This window comes from Acomys minous (genome assembly GCF_964271855.1).
Source record: "Acomys minous genome assembly, chromosome: 9".
NCBI lineage: Eukaryota > Metazoa > Chordata > Mammalia > Rodentia > Muridae > Acomys > Acomys minous.
In genome coordinates this window covers 48,904,775-48,926,797 of record NC_140490.1, presented here as the reverse complement: position 1 = coordinate 48,926,797, position 22,023 = coordinate 48,904,775, and the positions used below count along the sequence as shown (strand labels likewise).

The 22,023-nt window shown below is 43.6% G+C and overlaps 1 protein-coding gene across 1 annotated transcript in view; it reads left to right on the top strand.

Moving 5' to 3' along the window:
- GMPR (guanosine monophosphate reductase) overlaps nt 1-22,023 on the top strand; it is a 114,079-nt gene that overhangs the window by 53,092 nt on the left and 38,964 nt on the right. The window lies entirely within an intron of this gene.

Sequence of the window (22,023 nt, the reverse complement as noted above, 5' to 3'; positions counted from 1 at the left end):
CCCTGAGAATCTGAATTTAATTTCACCTTAAGATCAAAGTGGAGACTTAGAAACAAAATGGCTCCTGTCATGTGAGGAGCTACAGTTATGTTGAGAACTAAAGTAGGTCTCAATGGAGAGGCTATAGAGTTTAAGCAGGCTACAACATAAAGTGTGATGTAAGTGTCTTGTTTAGGGCTGAGCCCTCCTCCGTCACTTATCCTCGGCATCTTGGGAAGCCACGAGTCTCCTCTATATTCACCATCATTCTATGAAAATAGAAGATTCTCTGATTAAGGTTAAGAGCAACCTTTGTTTAAGGGTATAAAATATGGAACACTTCATAAATTTGACTATCATCCTTGCATAGGGGTCCATGTCAATCTACCCTGTGTTATTACAAATTTTAGTATATATGCTATAAAAGCAAGCATGGATTTGTTACAGTCGCCATAATTGGTGACTTGACATGGTCCAAAATTACATTACATTAATTAAAAAGTGAAGCATTTCCTCACAGACCAATTTTTAATTAATGTAAGAGTGCCCTATCCACTGTGGGCGGTGCCATTCCCTGGTCAGGTGGCTCTTGGATGTATAAAGAGGCATTCTGAGGACGTGCATGAGCCAGCCAGCAAGCAGTGCTCCTCTGTGGTTTGTGCTGTATCTCCTTGGATGTGAGTGAGTTCCCTGTCTGGATGTAATGTCTCAAGAAATAGCAAGTAGACCTGCTTTCCATTCTTGTCTTGAGTCCCTGCCTTAGTGTCCCTAAATGATGGCCTGTGACCTAAAAGTATAAACTGAACAAACCCATCCATTCCCAAATTGCTTTTGGCCAGAGTGTTTTACCATAGCAAAAGAAAGCAAACTAGAACAGGCTTGGAGTTCTTGGCCCAGATCGCTCCTCAGGAATGAGGGGCACGTTGCCCTGCTCTTTGGAGTGCTGCTGGCAGATAGCCCAGAACAGCCAGACTCTGTGGGGACTGCCTTGGCTAAAGAGGACAGCTAGCTCAGAGTCATATCCATGGACGTCTAAGGACGGAGGACTAAGGCCTAGCCCATTTGCCTCAAGATGAACATGCATAAATAGTTCTCTGTTTGACCCATGGGGTCAGGTGTGTTCTCTGCTAAGGCTGAGCCTGGTTCAATGTCTCAGTCTTGCTTCCTTACCTCCCCTTATGAACTTCAGAACATTCTTTAAAGATCTCTTGAAAGCTCATCTCCAGCTCAGAGGCTGGCTTTCAGGGAACCCAGACTAAAAGACAGGAAGGAGGGGAGGAGGGAAGAAGGAGGGAGGGAAGGAGGGAAGGGAGAAAGGAGTGAGGGAAGTAAGTAAGTAAGTAAGGAGGGAGTGAGAGGGAGGGAAGGAAGGAAGGAAGGAAGGAAGGAAGGAAGACTGAAACAAAATAAATAAAACTTTCAATATTTGAGGGTAATACAGCAGTAATTTAAAAATATCTGCAAGAAAGTCATCCAAATTGAGACTGAATTCAACAAGGCTACTTGATGGAAAAATAAATATTTTCTATTACCCACAATAACCAATAAGGAAATAAGCTCTAAATCAAAATGGATCATCACAGAACTAAAAATAAAACAAAAACAAAAACAAATCCCACAAAATTTGTATTGAATCACCAAAGGCCCCAAATAGCCAAATTAACCCTCTTTAAGAAAAAACAATGCTGATGTTATCCCAACACCATACCTCATCTTAAATTATAATATAGAGCCATAAAAAATAGCATGGTTCTGGCACAGAAACAGACACAGCAACCAGTGGCACAGAAGGAAAGATTCTGAAATAAATCACAAAGCTTAAACCACCTGCTTGTTTACACTGGAGAAGAGACAGCTTCCTTAGTGCTCTGGGGGGATGGCTAATAATATGTGTGTGTTGAAGGATGAAACTAGATGCATATATCTTACCCTGCCCCAACAGGGACTAAAAGTGCATCAAAGACCTTAATGTAAGACCTAAAACTTTGACACTGCTAGAAGAAAACAAAAGTAGACAAGAAACAAAGGCAGTGTCACTTCAAGATGAAGGCACTGCCGGAGACTTTCTGAAGAGGACTCCAGCAGCCAGGAATTTATCTCAAGAATTGACACATTTGATTGCCTGAAATTCAGAGGTTCCTCCTCAACAAAGGAAACAGTCACTAGAGTGACGAGATGGCCCTGCAGAACGGGAAAAACTGTTTGCCAACTACACATTATCCAAGAGATTAATATCTATAATACATAAAGAACTCAAAAGTTAAATTCCAAAACCCCCAAATCTTCCAGTCAATAAACTAATGAACCAAAAGGACAGTTTTAAAAGAAAAAAAAATACAGATGACCAACATATACCCGAGAAAGAGTTCAACATCCTTAACCAACAGGTAAATGCATATTAACATGTCTTTGAAATTCCATCCCACTTACCCCAGTCAGAAAGGCTAACACCAAGAAAATAAACATGGACAGATATGTGGGGAAAGGGGCCCTCATATGCTGCTTCTGGGAATATAAGCGCAGGCGCTGGTGGGAGTCAGTGTGGGGTGTTCCGCACAAAGCTGAAAATAGAACCACCCAGCCAGCCTACTCTCGGGCATATGATTAGATGCCAACCTGCTGCAGAGATACTTGCACGTCCACATGTATTGCCACACTAGCCATAATCTCCAGGAAATGGAACTGGCCTAGATGTGTGTGTACCAACAGATGAATGAACCATAAAAACGTGGCGCGTGTACAACATAAAATCCTATGCATCCATAAGCAGAAATAAAATCATAACATTTGCAGGAAAACGGACACAACTAGAAATTATTATGTTAAGCAAAATAGGTTGGTCAAAAAGACAAATATTCAATGTTTTCTCTAATACATGGGGAACCTACATTTACAAGTGTGCGGGAGGGGGTGCTGGAGAGATAGCTCAGAGGTTAATAGCACTGACTGCTCTTCCAGAGGTCCTGAGTTCAATTCCCAGCAACCACATGGCGGCTCACAACGCTCTATAATGAGATCTGGTGCCCTCTTCTGGCGGGCAGGCACACATGCAGGCAGGATAAATATAAATAAATCTGTTTGGTTGTTTTTTGTTTTTTTTTAAGTGTGTGTGTTACTAGAAAAAGATTATGAGATAGGAGGAAAAATCATCATGGAGGTAAGATATAGGGAGGGCGTTGAAATACGCATAGAAAGGCAGAGAAGAAGGAGAACTTGGGAAAGAAAGGGAGCCACAAGGAGGTTAGGAGAAGAGGACATGGAAAAGGCAGTGAGAGGCGGGGACAAGTAAGAATAAAGAGTGACACACCCGTGTAAAGATGGCACGTCGAAACTCATTACTCTCCGTGCTAGCCTAAAGCTTTGCAGAAATAAAAACAGGTGCAGAAAGTTTCCTGTCTAATTTTCTTTTTATCACTTTTTGGCATGCATGCCATACTTCGTGCTACATGACTGCTGGTTTGTCTTACTTTTGCCTTTTCGCTTAATCCTAAGCACTCTTGCAGCTGCCTGCCTCTGGTACCACAGGGCAGGTGGCCTGTGAGACACAGCCACACGCTACTCACAGCACACTGATGATTATAGTTCGCCTCCACTCTGAAATGCCCTTCACGGGCTACCGTGTTTGAGCACTGCTCCCCAGATGGTGGCGCTGTTGCGAGGTTTTCCTGAACCGTTGGGAGGTGGGGGCTAGCTAAAGTAGATCAGAAGGGGTCAGAGGTGGGTTCCTGCTTCTGGATCCTGCTAGCTCTCCCCGCTCCCTGGTCCAGTGACACAAAGAGCCTCTGCAACCTACTTCTGCCACCACCAACTCTTCCATGCCTTCATAGGACGGGCTGATGCCCTTTAAGCTGCTTCTGCTAAGCATTTTGGTGACAGTTACAAGCCTGGCAACTGATCCCAGGCTTGTTGATTTTTGGTTGAGGCAAAAGTCACTATGTAGACCAGGCTAGCTCTGACCTTACAGAGATCTGCCCACCTCTGCCTCTCAAGCGCTGGGATTAAAGGCGTGCACCACCATACTCAGCTTTGCCTCCCTTTAATTAGCCTCAATGTCCTCGTCAGTGTAGTGGGCACTATAGTAACTTTGTCTAAAGGCATTCGGAAAAAATAGTAGTGGCTTTTTTTGGTAGTGACTCTGTAGGGTAGTTTTTGTGTGTGTGTGTACTGAAAAACAATCTCCAAATTATGTGTCAGACGGCTTTGCAGAACTATAACAGAATGCCTCTAATAATCATGTTTAAAAATAAGGGTTGGTTGTTTTAGCTCATGGTTTTGGAGGTTTCAGCCAAGGGTGGGCTGGTCTTCTTGCTTTTTCATCTGCGGCAAAGGAGCCTGTGGTGGCAGGACTGTGTCATGATGCAAACTGCTCACCTCAGGATGTGAGAGAGCAAAAAGAGAAAGAGGGAGGGTGGCTGCTCATGGCCACCTTCAAGAGCACACTTCAAGCCGGGCGGTGGTGGTGCACGCCTTTAATCCCTGCACTTGGGAGGCAAAGGCAGGTGGATTGCCGTGAGTTCAAGGCCAGCCTGGACTACAAAACAAGTCCTGGACAGCCAAGGATACACACAGAAACCCTATCTTAAAAAAATAAATAAATAAAAAATAAAAAAGAGCACACTCCAGTGACCCAAAGACCTGGCCCTGGGCCCTGCCTCTTAAAGTTCACTCCCTACCTCCCAGTAATGGCAAGGTAGAGATCATGCCTTTGGTCTGTGGGCCTTTGGGGATATTTCAGATCCAGATGTTAACAAATGATTAAATTAGCTCGATAACTAATATATAATATTTTTTAGCTAAACAATAACAAACCCTATGTCTTGAGACAAAAATCTCATCTTGTGGCCGAGGCTAGCCTGATGTTCCCTTCTATAGCTCAGGGGGGCTAGCCTGATGTTCACTACAATAGCCCAGGGCACATGAACTCGAGATTTAATATCTTGAATGCTGAGATTACAGGCATAAACCACCACACTCAACCAAGAGTTACTTTAAAACTTTCAAATTTATAATTCTAATTGTATTATTCTGTTTAGTACAATTTGACATGAGCAAAGCTATGAAAAAATTACTAGTCCTCTTTGCAAATTAATTACTCTTGACATAGTTTCTCAGATATTTAAAATTAATATATTAAGTATTAAATTTCCCCTTTTTGTGCTTCAGTTACCTGACTTAACAAATAAAGTATCCCCATGTATTTAAATAACCCTTATAAAATCTAATTAATTAAAGTATAAATATGTTGAAGCTTATGTTCTCTCATGCATTTAAACCTGGTAAGACTGTTAACTTAAAATAGCAAGTCTAATTCAATCGTTCAACTTTGTATTTTAAATTAGAGCCCGCAGGCTAACCTCTTGCTCCAAATGGCCGAATTCTCTTAAGCATGGCAAGCATCTAAGATGTCAAATGTGAACAGGTACTTTAAAATTAAAATAATACCATGGGGTTGGAACGTCCAGGTATTTCTCTAATTCTAAATCCTCCCAGGGCAGAGAAGTGATTTTCAGCTATGGAGGACTTACCATTCATGCCTTTATTTGCAGCCTAGCGTTTGTGTTCCCAGATTGCTAGATCCCTTAAGAACAAAGAGTGTGGCCAGAGCACCACGGATCCCTGTTTGCAACCCAGGGGGCACACTTCATCTTATGTCGGATTGCTGGGTGGGGATCATAACAGCATGGGAAGCATGGCAGCTGCCACATTTTTAGGTTTATATTTATGGGCATTTTGCCTGGCTATACATACTGGCCATGTGCATGCAGTTCCCATAAAGGCCAGAAGAGGGCATCTGATCCCCTGCGTCTAGTGGTACACATGGTTATGGGGCCGCCTGCTGTGTGGGTGCTAGGAACCAAACCCAGATCCTCTGCAAAAGCAGCGAGTGCCTTTCCCCATTGCGCTGTTTCTCTAGCCCCATGGCGGTTCATCTTGTCAGTTTGGTGTGGTTTTAAACCACCTTAGAATCAAACCTCTGGCCTCTCTGTGAACGAGTTACTAGTTGGGTTAATTGAGGCGGGAAGATCCCTAAATGTAGATGTCACCATTCCACCGGCCCAGAGCCCTCAACTGAACGTCATGCTTAGCTACAAAACAACTTTTAGGTCAATCTGGGGCTACAGCCTCAGGAGACCTTGTCTCAGAGAGAGAGAGAGAGAGAGAGAGAGAGAGAGAGAGAGAGAGAGAGAGAGAAGAGAAGAGAAGAGAAGAGAAGAGAAGAGAAGAGAAGAGAAAGAGAGAGAGAGAGAGGCTCTTGATCTAGAAATTCTCCTGCCTCAGCCACCACCAAGGCCAAGGCCAAGTCCTGGGACTATGGACATATATATCACTGCGTCTGGTTCTATGCAGTGCGGAGCTGGGATTTTGAACCCAGGGACTCATGGATGTTAGGTGTAAGGTGGCAAAGCCAGGACAAATGGCCAACATGCCTATTTGATATATCAAAGCGGACCTGGCCCCCAGGTTCTCCCAGCATCCTTCAGTCCCTGCCTGTTACAGGGTATGGCTGTCATGCCCCACCCTTTACCCTAAACTTTTCCAGCCCAGGGACTGGGGTGCTCTGACCTCCGTTGCCCTTCCCTATATAATCCAGCCATCCTGGTTACCCAGTCCTTTCGTCTACCCTTGGCTCTCTTGGCTCTCCCCTCTTCCCTTCCTCCTCTCCCCACATGTTCGCTCTGGACCCTTTCAGATGCACCTCCTCCACCATACCTAGAGCAGCCGTGTCCTGCCTCCCTTCTTTTCTTTTTCAACTCAGCAGGCAAGCACTTTGCCAACTGAAGTCACGTCTGTGCTTTTACCATTGCTTCCCAAACTTTCCAAAACAGAGAAGGGAAAATATTTGCTCAAGTAAGTGAATCCATGTTTCTTCATATAAATAGTGACTTCTTTAGGTCAAAAAGGTTGAGTGGTGATTTCACTCAGCTAGTCAACACTCATTTTTGTTGTTGTTATCGTCCATTTTTTTATTTTTGTTTTTTTGAGATAGAGTTTCTTTGTGTAGCCTTGGCTGTCTTAGACTGTCTTAGACTTGCTTTATAGACCAGGCTAGCCTCAAACTCACAGAGATCCGCCTGCTTCTTCCTCCCCAAGTGCTTTGATTACAGGCTTGTGCCACCATCTGTAACTCTTGTAAGTCTTTTCCTAAAAGGCTAAATATTCATAATAAAAGGAAGAGGAATCCAGTGTTGGGATAATGAGTAAATTTAAGCAGTGGGTAGTTAGTGCTCTGGCTTGGCCACCACAAAGTTCATGAAGCCTAGAGCGGAGACGGGGTGGAGGTGACGTATGATGCCTGCTCTCGGTAATAGGGTGGAGATGGTTGTCTTAGTCACTGTTCTATTGCTGTGACCATGACTGTGGCAACTCGTGTGTGTGTGTGTGTGTGTGTGTGTGTGTGTGTGTGCGTGCGTGTGTGTGTGTGTGTGTGTGTTTGTGTGTGTGTGTGTGTGTGTGTGTGTGTAAAGCACTTGCTTGGGGCCTTGCTTACAGTTTCAGAAGGTTAGTTTGTTATTCTTATGGTGGGAATCAGACAGGCATGGTGCTGGAGCAGTAGCTGAGAGCTCCATCCTTACCCATAAGTGGGGAGGGGCTGACCTGGCATGGGCTTTTGAAATCTCAAAGCTCACTCCAGTGACATACTTCCTTCAACAAAGCCACACCTACTCCACCAGGCCACGCCCCATTATCCTTCTAATCTTTCCCTGATGACTTAAGCATTCAAATATATGAGTCTATGGGGGCCCATTCTTATCCAAACCACCACAGAAGTTAAGCTCTCAATGCAACAGGTGTTGCCTAGGCCCTTGCAGATGACAATCTAGGCTAGTCTAGGAATGGTTGAATAAGAAAGAAATAGCTAGCAAAAAAAAAAAAAAAAAAACAACAACAACAAAAAAACAATTCTTGCTAGATCCTAGCGTGAAGAGACAGGTTTTAGAATCCATAAGTGAATTCCAAACAAACGGCCAGGTCATATATTATCAAGAAAAACTTGTCTACCACTACCCATCTTTATTGATTCACTTTAATTGTATTAGTGTATTATACATTTATTGATTATACATATTTCACATGCATCATATACTAGTGGGGTCCAATGTGATATTTCCATACTTATATAGGGTGACCATATCCAATCTTTAAAGAAATTTTTAATTCATTTTTTAAAAAAATTTAAATTACCATTATAATTAGATATAATAAGACATTTTGAACAAAATATGTTTTAGGCAGTCTCCTTCCTCTCTAAAAATGTTTACTTATTGTTATTATGTGTGTGTCCCTGTATGTCCATGTGGATGTTATATACTTTTAGGAAACATTTTTTCTACCCATCGTGGTTCCAGGGAGCAAAGTCAGGTTGTCTGGCTTTTGTGGTCTTTACCAGAGAGGCCATCTCAGTGGCCCCAATCTCTCTTTTTCTATCCTGCCCACATACACACTCCTTTCTCAGTCTCTCAACAATTGAAAAATCTGCCTATCTGCCACGATTCATTTGCAGCTCCCAAACCCACACTCACTGTGTCTTCTCTGTGCTTTAAAGACAGATAGGTACTGAGCAGCAGAATGCTTGGGTTGCCTGGGGTGGCCATTCCCGGACAGACCAGTTGGTGTTCTGCCTTCCTGTTCGGCAATCATCCTGTGAGCAAGGGTCTCTTTGTGGTGTGCTTGCTTAGTGCTGTTTTCTGTCTGGTTGTCCTTTTGTGCTTTTGGTGGGGAGGGGGGGCACAGATATGGCTGGTCAGGTTCTCTTGAGGATAGTGTGGAAGCTGGCAAAGCATCCATAGGTCTGAGGAAGTTGTGATATGCCTTAGGGATAATATATGTGTGTGGTATACAAGCTCCCTTGGGACATCAGTGCTAGGGTTACAGGCTGTGGTTTCAGGGAAATGAGTCTACCATTACTTGATACACAAATCATCCTTAAGCATGAGCTCATGTAAATTGAGGGGTTGTCTGGTTGATTAATAAGGATTTATAAATATTCTTCTTGCAGGAGTCTAAGCCGATGGTTCCTGTAGTGCAGGTGTTGCACATTTGCTAACTTATTTTTCACTGTTACCAAGTGGGACCGCCTCCGCTAACCAGGATCTGCTGTGATCGCATAGACCTGCTTTGAGTGACAGTGCGTTTTGATGGCTGAGCTCACCTAATTGAAGTCATGCTGGCTGTTGCCCATGCAGCTCTGAGCAGGCTTCATGACAGACACACGATGCAGGCAGGATAGAAGAACGTAGTTAGTTTCGTGATAAGCAGAACCTAAATTTGGAGCAGAAAAGGGCAAGGTTGTGGAATCGGCAGTGAGGCCTCACAGGTGCTATTCTGAGCGACACTTAAGAGTTGAGATGACCCCAGAATAAACCTGGCTGCAAATAGCACTGCAGTTGGCCTTGTCCTCAAACTCCATAGCTTGCAAAGAAAGGGAGAGTAATACTCAGGATAGTGATTCAAATGGCTATTTGAGACTTCAGCTATAGCTCAATAATAAATGCATAGATAACATGTGAGCTTCGCAAGTTCAATTGTTAACACGCATGACGGCAGAGTAGGGGTTGGCACATGATGCACTGGTGCCAGTACGGAGGTCAGAGGACAACCTTGGATGCCATTTCTTGCCTTCCACTTTGTTTGAAACTGGATGTTTTATTGTTCAGTGCTGGGTACACCAGGCTGAGCCTTAGAGAGCTTCCAGGGAGAGTCTTGTTTCTGTTCCCCATCTCATCATGAGAAGGCTAGGATTGTGCACGTGTACGCGTGCACACACACACACACACACACACACACACACACACACACACACACACACCATTACCTTAGATGTATTAGTGAGGGTTCTATAGAGTCACAAAACTCATAGAATGAATACACACATACACACACACACACACACACACACACACACACACACACACGAAGGGGATTTATTAGAACAACTTACAGGCTGCATTCCAGCTAACCCAATAATGGCTGTCTGTGGATTAAAAAGCCCAAGAGTCTAGTAGTTCCTCAGTCTACAAGATGCAAGACTGGAAGTCTCAGCTGGTCTTCAGCATACTCTAGAATCCCAAAGAAGGAGGCCTTAATGCCAGTGAAGGAGTAAACATGTTAGCAAGGCAAGAGGAGGCAAGCAAAAAGCAAAAGCTTCCTTCTTCCGTGTCTTTATATAGGATTCCAGCAGAAGGTGTGGCCTGGATTAAAGACGAGTCTTCCCACCTCAAAGATCAAGCCAATTCAAATTGAGGGGGAAAAAAAAAACCCTCACAGGTGTACGCTCTATTTTTGGATTTTTGTAATTCCAATGCAGTCAGGTTGATAAGCAAGAAAAGGCTTCACAATCGGGATGTACGTGGGCTCTGGGGATCTGAACTCAGGCCTTCATGCTCATGTGGCAAACGCATTTACCACCGAGATGTCTCCCAGCCCATTGTTCTTAAATGTGTAACATGCTATAACTCCATAGAGGAAGAACCTCTCGCCCTCAGAGAACTGGGATTTAGTGATGGAGCCAAAGAAGAAACCAGTGGCATGGATCTCCTGTGAAAACTGTCCTATCTGACCATTCCAGTAGCCGCACAGAGGCTGCACTGGGGCAGAGCTCAGCAGTAGAGTGAACGCTGAGCCTGTTCGAGGCTCTGGAATCCATCCCCAGCACACACAGGAAGACATCATTGGCCCACCCATAGGCAAAATCCTACTCCCAAGTCAAGTGCTACTCTCTGGCCATTTTTAATAAAATATTTCATTTACTGCGTATAAGTGCCTTGCCTGTCTGTATGTATGCACACTACATGTGTGCAGGGTGCATGCAGAGGCCAGAAGAGGATGTGGGTCCTCTGGAATTGGAGTTATAGACAGTAGTGATCCTGTGTGTGGCTTGTGGGGACAGAATATGTATGGGTCCTTTGCATGCTCTTAACTGCTGAATCATCTCTCCAGGCCTCTAGCCATCCCGCCCCCTCCCCCATTATTTTGTGTATTAGTTTCTTTTGTGGTCACTGAGATGAAATACCCTGACAAAAGCAAGGGAGACAGCGCTTGTTTTCAATTGCAGGCTCCAGTTCATCACTGTGGGGAAGTCACAGCAGCAGGAGCCTGAGACAGTTGGTCACATCACATCGTTAGTCAAGGAGCAGAAGTGGATGCGTTAATGCATGCACTCTAGTGCTCAGCTTGCTTTCTCTGTTCTTCAACAACTCAAGATCCCCTGAAATGGGAATGGTGCCACCCACGGTTGGCAGATTTTCCCACTAATCACAATAATCCTCTGTAGACATGCCCCGCAGACCAACCTAATCTAGACAATTCCTCACTAAGACTCCTTTTCCAGTTGATTCTTGGCTACATGAAGTACCATCACACCTCGATCTCCGTTACAATTTGAATCTTGAGTGTCCTCCGTAATATTGTGTTCAAGACTTTTGGTCCCTACCTTGTGATACCGTTTGAAAGCCGTGGCACCTGAAGGAGAGGGAACTGACTGGTGGAAAATAGATAATGAAGGGTGAGCCTTGTGGCCTCATAAAATGAACTGGGCAATGTTCCTTCTGTCATCATTTTGTGGAGTCTTGGCATTAACTTTTCTTTGAAAGTCTGGTAGAATTCTGCACTAAAACTATTTGGCCCTAGGCTTTTGTTGTGGTTGGAGACTTTTCATTGCTGATTCTATTTCACTAAGGGTGATAGGTCTCATCAAACTGCTTGTCTGAGCTTGATTTAATTTTGGTAAGTGAAAGAAGATTATTCATTTCTTTTAGATTTCCTGATTTGGTGGAGTATAGGTTTTTAAACTATGTCCTTAAGATTCTCTGGATTTCCTCTGTTTCTGGTGTTACGCCCTTCCCCTTTCATTTCTAATTTTGCTAAGTTGGATATTCTCTCTCTGCCTTTTAGCTAATTTGAATAAGGGCTTGTCAATATTATTGGTTTTCTCAAAGAACAAACTCATTTCTTTGATTCTTTGTATTGCTTTTGTTGTCGTTTCTATTTTATTGGTTACAGCACTCAGCTTGATTATTTTTAGCCATGTACTCCTTTGGGGTGTGATTTTTTTTTTCTTGTTGTTCTACAGCTTCCAGATGTGTTAAGTTACTATAGTGATATCTCTCCAATTTTCTTCTTTCTTTTTTTAATGTAGGTGCTTAGTACTATGACCTTGCTTCTTAGAACCGAACCACCTTCATTGAGTTCCATAAGTCTGGGTTTGTGGCGTGCTCATTTTCATTGAGTTGTGGAAAATCTTTAATTTCTTAATTTATGTCTTGAAGCATTTTTCTTTTGGTAGTGAGTTGCTGAGTTTCTATTAGTTTGTAAGCTTTTTTGTTGTTGATATCTGGTTTAATCTGTGGTGATCAGATAGGATACAGGGTATTATTTCACTTTTTCTTGTATCTGTATAAACTTGCCTGAGTATATGGTCAATTTTGAGCTCCATGATACGCTGAGAAGAAGGCATATTCTTTTGTGTTCAGGTGAAATTTTCTGTAAATATCTGTTAGGCCCATTTGGTTTATTACATCATTTAGCTCCAGAATTTCACTGTTAAGGATTGTCTTGATGACCTATCTATTGGTAAGTGGGATATTGAAGTCCCCCAATATCAGTTTATGAAGATCAATATGTGATTTAAGCTGTAGAAATGTTTCTTTTACAAACTTGTGTGCCCTTGTGTTTGGTGAATAGATGTTAAGAATTGCAATGTCCTCTTGGTGGATTGTTCCTTTGATGAGTGTGTAGTGTCCTTTTCTATCTCTCTGGCTTAGTTTTGATTTGAAGTCTATTTGTCGTATATTAAAATGGCTGACCCAGCTTGCTTCTTAGGTTCATTTACTTGGAATGTCTTTTTCTATCCTAGTACCATGAGGTGATGTCTATCCTTGATGTTAATGTGTGTTTCTTGGAGGCAGCAGAAAAATGAATCCTATTTTAGTATTTATTCTGTTAGTCTCTGTTTTTTACTGAGGGAATTGAGGCCATTGATGTTGAGAGATAACAATGAGAAATATTTGTTAATTTGTGATTTTTTTTGGTGTGTGTGTGTGTGTGTTTTGTTTTTGTGTGTGTGTGTATGTGTGTGTCCTCTTTTGCTGGTGTGTTTTCTTAGTGTGCTTAACATAGTTTGGAGTTTCCCTTCTAGCACCTTCTATAGGCCTGGATTTACAGATAGATACTGCTTAAATTTGTTTTTTTCATAGAATGTCTTTTTTCCCCATATATTGTGATTGAAAGTTTTGCTGGGTATAGTAGTCTGGGCTAGCATCTGTGGTTTCTTTGATCCTGCAGAACATCTGTCCAGGCCCTCTGGCTTTTAGAATCTCCATTGAGAAGTCAGGTATAATTCTAATAGGTTTGTCTTTATATATTACTTGGTCTTTTCCCCTTGTAGCTTATAATATTTTTTCTTTGTTCTATACATTTAGTATTTTATTATATGCTGAAGGGACTTTCTTTTCTGGTCCAGTCTATTTGGTGTTCTGTATGCTTCTAGTATCTTGATAGAAATATCTTTTAGGTTAGGGAAATCTTCTATGATTTTGTTGAAAATATTTGTGTGCCTTTGTCCTGGGTTTCTTCTCCTTCTCCTATTCTGATTATTCTTAGATCTGGTCTTTTCCTAGTGTCCAAGATTTCCTGGACATTTTGTGCCAGAATCTTTTTAGATTTAACCTTTTCTTTGACTGATGTGTCCATTTCTTCTATCATTGCTTGAGATGCTCTTTTTCATCTTTTGTATTCTGCTGGTGAGGCTTGCCTCTGAAGTTCCTGTTCAAGTTCCTAAATTATTCATTTCCCCAGACTTCCCTCAGTTTAGATTTTCCTTATTGATTCTGTTTCCACTTCCTGGTCTTGAACTCCTTCTGCAGTTTGTTTGTATTTTTATAAATTCCTTTAAGAGATTTATTAATTCCCCTTTAAGGACCTCTATCATATTCACAAAGGCTATTTTAAGGTCTTTGTCTTCTGCTTCAGCTATGTTGCAGTATTCAGGGCCTACTGTGGTAAGGTTGCTGGGCTCTAGTGGAGACATATATACTGGTTGTTAATAATTGTGTTTTTATGCTTGTATCTAGGCATTTGGGCTTGGGAATTTTGTAATTCAAGCTACTGATATCTGATCTTGCCTTTGTTGGGTGAATATTTTGTTTCTTGGTTTCTGTTGCTCTCTCTGATTCTTAGGAGAGTGTGGTAGCTGGTAGGAAATACTTCTGGGATCCTGATAGATGTGGCCGCCAGGCAAAATGAGTTTGTAAGTATTAGGACGAGACACTTGAGGATAGGCATGGCTGGGTGGGCCTAGGGGGTCTACAGGACGGATAAAAAGAGAGTGTTTCTCCAGGATCTGATTAATCCCTGGGAATAGGGGCAGAGAGTAAGGAGAGGCCACTCTAGTAGTTTGCTAGAGAGCTGTGGATGAGACCGGGGATTGGCTATGAAGGAGAGGAGAGTCTGTGATGATCTGAAGATAGCCTGCCTGCTTTGCTGACCTACTTCCTCCTCTTGCCTGGATTGCCTGGTGGGGTTCCCAGAGAACGCCTACTAGAGTTGGGGGCTGAGATACCACAATTACTCCAAGCATTTAACAGTGTCTAGGGTATAGTATCCACTTAATAAATGTTAGCTAACATCTTTATAGGTCTAGATGGGTATCCCTGACCCTCAGATTCAAGAGTGTGACACTGGGTAAGTGTTCGGCAGCCATTTATATTTAAACAACCTTATAAGCAATATTATCTAAAAAGTACGTGTTAGCTTTTTGATACTGTAGCGGATACTTGAGATTGATCAACTTATGGAGATGAAGTGTTCATTTTGCCTTTGGTTTTGAAAGTTTTAATCCATAGCCATCTATTCCCATTACTTCGGAATATCATGTACGTAGCGGAATGAAATGTGGGTCTCATGGTCTTGAGCTCACAACCCTCTTGCTTAAGTTTCCCAAGTACTGAAGTTGCAAACAACAACCAGCCCTGGACCCCTGAGCAAGGATGTGTGTAGCTGTTGTCCACAGTGCTGGAGACTGAGCTCCTTGAGGATGCTAAGCACGCCACCTCTTAGTCATATTCCCAGCTGCCTCCCAGACATTCTAATGCTCCTATCACATGTGCCCCACAGAGCTGTTGATATTTTGTGCCCAGGGAGTTTTTGTAGAGCTGAAAGCAGAGTCTGTAGTTCTTGATAACCTTGTTGAGACTGAAGGCATCGTAGAAGTTGTGTTGGGTGTCCTGGTGAGGCGTTGGGGAAGGATGGAGACTCTATGGAGAACGCTAGTGAGGTGGGAGGTGGGAATTGTTTTTTTTCTGGATTCTAAAAAGGAGATAGGTGGGGCATTCTACAAGGCTGTTGCCACACCCATGTTTCAACATTAGCACCTAGAAAATATGGCAGGGGGCGTCAGTGGGATTTTTTTTTTCTGTCTTGTCATGATGACAAAGCACCTGACAAAAGCAAATTAAGGAAAGGGTCCTAGCCAGGGTCACTACTGCTGTGATGAAACACCATGACAGAAAGCAAGTTGAGGTGTGGGCAGGGTTTATCTGGCTTATGCTTCCACATCATTGCTCATCACAGAGGGAGGTCAGGACAGGAACTCAAGCAGGGCAGGAACCTGAAGGCAGGAGCTGATGCAGAGGCCAAGGATGTTTCCTGTCTTGCTTCCCATGGCTTGCTCGGCCTGTTTTCTTACAGAACCCAGGGCTACCAGCCCAGGGATGGCATCACCCACAATGGCCTGGGCCCTCCCCACTGAAATCACTAATTAGGAAAATGCCTTATAGCTGTATCTTATGAAGGAATTTTTTCAACCAAGTTTCCCTCCTTTCAGATATATAGTTTGTGTGTCAAGTTGACATGAGACCAGCCAGCACACAGGGCTTGCCTCAACTTACTGTGGGCAGGGACTAATAGCTTCACACCTTAGTTCAGATTAAACCAAACTAGTATGAAATAGCGTCTACCACAGGGCCGCTACTGAGCTCTATTTTTTTGTTCCTTGTTTTTCCTACACACCTATTTCCAGGAACTCAGTTTACAAAGAAGCAGCCACTTCAAGCAGACCTTAGCTCCAGAGCCAAAAATAAGACTCATGACCTCAGGTGACATGGGGTCTGGTCCGTCCAGAGGAGGGTTGTCTCAGCCTTCCCTTGTGTCGTGGACAGCTTTGAACCATTCCTCGGGTTCTTTTCCTTAACTGTGCACAAAAAAATTACAGTAACAGAACCTGGATTGCCTGGTGGGGTGAACTCTTAGAAAATTCAAGAGAAAACATTCTAAAAGTTTGGCTGTAATTATAAATCCAAAAATCATGCTTTCAATGGCACAGAATAGAAGACTGGAAAGTGCAAAGGGAACTAACTGTATTGTAATATGGGCATTAGATTGTGAGCACACTGTGATGCAGTCACGTGAGTGTGTGTTTATGAGTGCATTGGATGGCAAGCTCCCTCCCAGCACATTCAATTGTAGGCTTAGATTTTTCAAAACCTACTTTATTTAGGGTTCTTGAACACGTCAACATCACTTCTAACCCACTGACCAGAGGAAAGGGAGAAAGAATGTTAGTAGGAAAAAGGGGTGGCGGACCTGTTCAGATGCACTTCCTTGGGCCAGTTTCACTCTGTGTTGTCAGGATACCGCAATCCAGTCAGATACCCAAGACCAAATGGCACATGAATCCACAGAGGTGGCACGATCCAGCAGAAACAGCAAGACTCCATCGAGTGGAATCAGTACGAGCCAGCAGAAGGAGCCAGAAGCAGCTGCAGTACCATGAGAAGGTCTCTAGGACGTTTCTCTCTATGAAACTAAGACCAACAAAGACTAGTGAAGACCAGCAAAGTGTGGCACTGCAAAGCAATGCAGAAGCATAGTCTCATTGTCCCTGGACATGGATCACATGCCAGCCATCTCACGAGTCTGCTCCCAGCAAAACATCACATGGCACAACTGACTCTTCAAAGAAACCAGAAACTTCCACTTCATGCAACAGACGCTATACTTTAGAATTTGAGTAGAGGGATCAGGAAGAACACAAATGTCGGTGATCGCCATGACGACAACGTCACCAGCGTAAGGTCCAGTTGTCTTTGGTAGTCTACTGCTCAGTTTCAGTGAGAAATTATTGAAAGGTCTTATTCAGGAGCCAGCCGAGATTCATGGACTGTAAGAACTCTCTGAAAGTTGGGATACCATGGATGTCTTGTGACTTAGGCTACGTCAGAGGATCTGTACAGCAGGACACAGAGCTGTTCTCAATTTAGCTCTGACCTGCCCAGTTCCCTGTTAGACTCGGGTGAGTTTTATGGGATTTCTCATCTGTGCATGTGAGAGCAATGATGACCAGGGCAATAATGGCATCAGGTTTTGTGAGGTCCAGCCAAGAAAATAGAAAACAAAACAAAAGCCTCTTAGCACGGTGCCTGCCACCACAAAGAACTGGTGTTATGCATGAGCCTTTGGTACCTGATGCATTCACAGTAGTAGCCATTTGGGCAGCCTAGGTTTTTAAAAATGTTACTGTTTAATTATAACAAATGCACATTTTAAATTTTGTTTCTTTGTTTAGGTTATTGCTTAAAAAAAAAAAAAAACTAACTTAGGGCTGAATGGCTCAGTGGGCAGGGAACACTTGCTGTTAGGCCTGATGACCCGAGTTCAGTCACCGGGATCCATGTGGTGGAAGGAGACAAGCAAACTGCCAAAGCAGGTTGGTCTCTGGCCCCCACGCATACCCACCCCACTGCCTCCATGTAAATCATATAGATGTGATTTTTAAAAATCTTATGTAGCAAGAAGATAAAGCAAGTGCTATGAAATAGGGTTTTCTTCCTAATGTACTAGTAATGTGACTCGTTGCTGCTCAACCAGTATTTATAAAAGTTAATGAATGACTCTGGAACAACTGCTTTGCAGGGGAGCTTTTTTTTTTTTTTTTTTTTTTTTTAAATCAAATACAGTGATCATTGGGAATTTGGCAACATATAAATTTTACTTCAATAGCCCTGGGTGGGGTCCCGGCTTTTGAATCTGTGCTTTGAGCAAGCTTGTGGAGAAGCTGGCTGGGTGGGCCAGATGACGGACATAGGCGCATCTCTGAGGCATTCACGACACAGATAGAAGCAGAGTCCATGATGGCTTTTGTCAGGGTCCTTCTCCTGGGGAGTATAGGTCTAAATCTTCCATGATAAACCAATGAAGTTACTGACCTAACATACAGGGGCTTGAGTGACTCAAAAATTAGCTACATTGTGGCAAAGTCCCACCCCAGAAAGGCAATCTCAGAGGAGCCCCATACCTAATGTAGGACTGGCAGACAGCTACAATTTGGAGTCCCGTCCTCTCCAGTGGTTGCATATAGCCTACGCAGCTCAGGGAGGGTCCTCAAGTGTCTTATACATTTCTTGAGCTCCTAAGTCTCCTCTCCAGAAGGGAATATATCAATCTGGAGGAAACAGCTATACAACTTCATGGAAAACAACCAGGGCCCACGCTAAGGTTTTTAAGGTACATGATTTTATGTCTGAGGAGGCAGCTAGAATGTTCCAGAAAGAAAAGGCACGGTGTGCCTACTGTGGACTTCTGTCTCTTCAGTATCAGAGAATATCAGAGGACAGACAGCCTAAGTCGGCTTTTCCTTTATTCAATGGCTATGACAGTGACCGCAGAGCCCGCTGGTATCTCTTGTTTCTATGCTGGGCTTCCACAGTTTGTAAAGAGTCATAAATTTTTCATTGGCTGCACTGGTTGCGGTAATTTTCATTCTCTTTGGTAAGTTTGATTTCCTTCCATGAAAATGCATGAACTTCCTGGGGGGTGGGGGTGGGGTGGGTAATGAGAGCCAGTGGGCTGGGCTAAGTCCTTGATCATTTGCAGACATTCCTGTTAATGTGACTACTGGGCAATGGTGTGTTTTATGGTCAGCTAAACCACATGCTAGTTCACGGGAGAGGCCGTGAGAACGGGAAGGAAATGAAAGTGATTCTGAGGTAGGATGGAACTGTGCGAAGGGACAGGAGGTCCTCACTCTGGCTGAAGCCTCCCACCAGCTGAGGAGGACCAATCCCGGCATGATGACCATTTGTGGTGGTTTGAATAAGAGTGGCCCCTACAGGTTCATATAACTATTCCAATGCTTCGTCACTGGTTGGAGGAACTATTTGGGAAGGATTAGGCGATGTGGCCTTGTTGAGGGGGAGTGTCACTGGGAGTGGGCACTGAGGTTTCTAATGAGTTTGTCCACCCCTTTCCCTCCCTCCCTCCCTCCCTCCCTCCCCCTGCCTACTTCTCCACCTCTGCCTTGTGCATGTGGATAGAGACATAAACTCTCAGTTACTGCTACAGGGCAGTGCCTACCTGTATGTTCCTGCCTTGATGTGTGTGGACTCTAGTAGCCCTCTGAAACTGTAAGCCCCAGATAAATTCTTTCTTTTGTAAGTTGCCTTGGTCATGATGTCTTATCACAGCAATAGAAAACAAAAACAAAACAAAACAACAACAACAACAAAAAACCCTCAAAACATCTGTTTAAAATGCTTCTCCTTTCTCAGCTGTGAACCTGCAATTTTCTAGTAATAACACCTAAAGCCACCTTTCTAGCCAAAGGACACACCCTGGAATAGCCTTTGGGTTTGTCTTATAGGGTTGTAGTCACACACATTATGGTGCCCTGTAATGTCACTTATTAAAAGCAGGGAAAAGGGAGGAGGAACTTCTTAGTTTCCCTTTGAAGATGTAACTTGAGCCACCAGCATGGTACGTATGTGGCTAATGCTAAAACACTCAACGGGGGCTGCTGCAAGGGATGGAGAGGAACTGTGCCTCTGTTCTGCAACTGCTGCCAATCCCTGCCTGGTGCACCCAACAATGTAGACGCTACAACATAAGGAACACGTGACCCCGAATAGGCGCTGTTAACTGTTTGTCAGCTTGGCACAGCTGGAGTCATCTGGAAGCGAGAGCCTCAGTTAAAAAAGTGCCCCTCCATCAGATTGCTCTGTGGACAAGTCTGAGAGGCATCGTCTTGACTGAGGACTGATGTGGGAGGGCACTGCCCACTGTGGTTGGCTTCTTCCCTGGGCAGATTGTTGTGGCTATAAGACATAGGCTGAGTAAGCCATGAAGAGTGGAGGGCCTCCACAGCCCCTGTCTCAGTTCCTGCCTTGGCTTCCCTGTTAATGGACTGCAACCTCTAAACAAAATAACCCGTTCCTCCCTCAAGTTGCTTTTGGCCATGGTGTTTTATCACAGCAACATAAAGTAAGTAAGACAGCTACCATTCATTGAATAATTAATTGAATTGTACTTGTGTGCTGGATCTGAAAGGAGGGAACCTCAGTTGAGGAAATGACTCCATAAGATCCAGCTGTAAGGCGTTTCCTTAATTAATGATTGATCGTGGAGGGCCCAGCTCATTGTGAGTGGTGCCATGCCTGGCATGGTAGTCCTGGGTTCTATGAGAAAGCAGGCTGAGGAAGGCAGGAGGAGCAAGCCACTAAGAAGCACCCTCCGTGGCCTCTGTGTCACGGTTCCTGCCTCCAGGTTCCTGGCCTGCTTGAGTTCCTGTCCGGATTTCCTTCTGTGATGAACAGTGACGTGGAATTATAAGCTGAATAAGTCCATCCCTTGCCTTTTGGTCATGGTGTCTTTGTTGCAGCAACAGAAACCCTAACTGAGACAACTTTCTTTCCTTTTCTTTCTTTTCTTTTCTTTTCTTTCTTTTTTTTTTTTTTTGGAGACAGGCTCTCTCTATGTAGCCCTGGTTGTCCTGGAACTTACTATGTCCGTCAAGCTGGCCTCACAGAGATCTGTGATCTGCCAGCTTCTTTATTCTGGGTGCTGGGATCAAAGGCTTGTGCCACCACCATGCACTAACCTCTCTTTTTAACTTACGAAAGTATTTGAGTCAGACACTCTTAAGGTCACCCAACTGGAATGTAACCAAGTTTCCAACCTAGGCAGAGGCCCCAAGACACTTCATTTCTGTAAACCTTGCTTTTTTCTTTTTTTTTTAATGTTCCCTCTTTCATTTTTTTTTTTTTCTGCTACAGCTGGAACACTGGGCACGCACATTACCACTGACTTACACAACTCTAGCTCTGTTTTTTATTTTTTATTTGCTTGTTTTTGTTTTTGGATAACCTCACAGTAACTTCTTCTTGAGCACACCAGAGGCCTATCTCAACATTTAGTGGGCAAACTGAGAATGAAATTAGAGAAGTCAAAAATGTTAGCCTTTTTGTGAGTGGGGGCACAGTAAAGAAACCACTGGAGAAGGTTTTTTTCTTAGTCACTGTCCTATGGTTGTGAAGAGACACCAAGCCCGCACCTCTTATAATAGTGAGCATTTATTTGGGGCTTGATTACAGTTTCAGAGGTTTAGTCCGTTACCCTCATGACAGACAACATGGCAAGCAGATGGAATGACACTGGGCCTGGCATGGCATTTTGAAAGCTCACTCCCAGTGACACACTTCCTCCAACAAGGCCACACCTTCTAATCCTTCTAATCCTTTCAAATAGTTCCACTCCTGGCTACTAAGCTTTCAAATACATGAGCCTATGGGGACCATTCTTACTCAAACCACCACGCTTCTTATTGTCCATAGGAACCAGAGAACAACCAGAGGCATCTGGAAGAGTCCCTGGCAGACAGAAAAGGAAGTCGACTGGTCATGGCTAGAGCTAGCTCTTGGGGGAGAGTGGTAGGTAGAGAAAATAATGGGGGGAGAGAGAGAGAGAGAGAGAGAGAGAGAGAGAGAGAGAGAGAGAGAGAGAGAGGAGAGAGAGAATAACAACAAAGTATGGTGGGAAAGTCCCGCCCTTTCCAAGGAGGAAGGAGGAGAGCAGGTGAGCTGGAACAGCCTGAGAATTAGCATAGTGAAGGAGAAAAGAACTAGAAGGCGATACTTCTTTTATTTTTCTTTCTTCTTTCTTTCTTTCTTTCTTTCTTTCTTTCTTTCTTTCTTTCTTTTTTTGAGACAGGGTTTCCTCTGTGAATCCCTGGCTGTCCTTGACTCTCTTTGTAGACCAGGCTGGTCTCGAACTCACAGC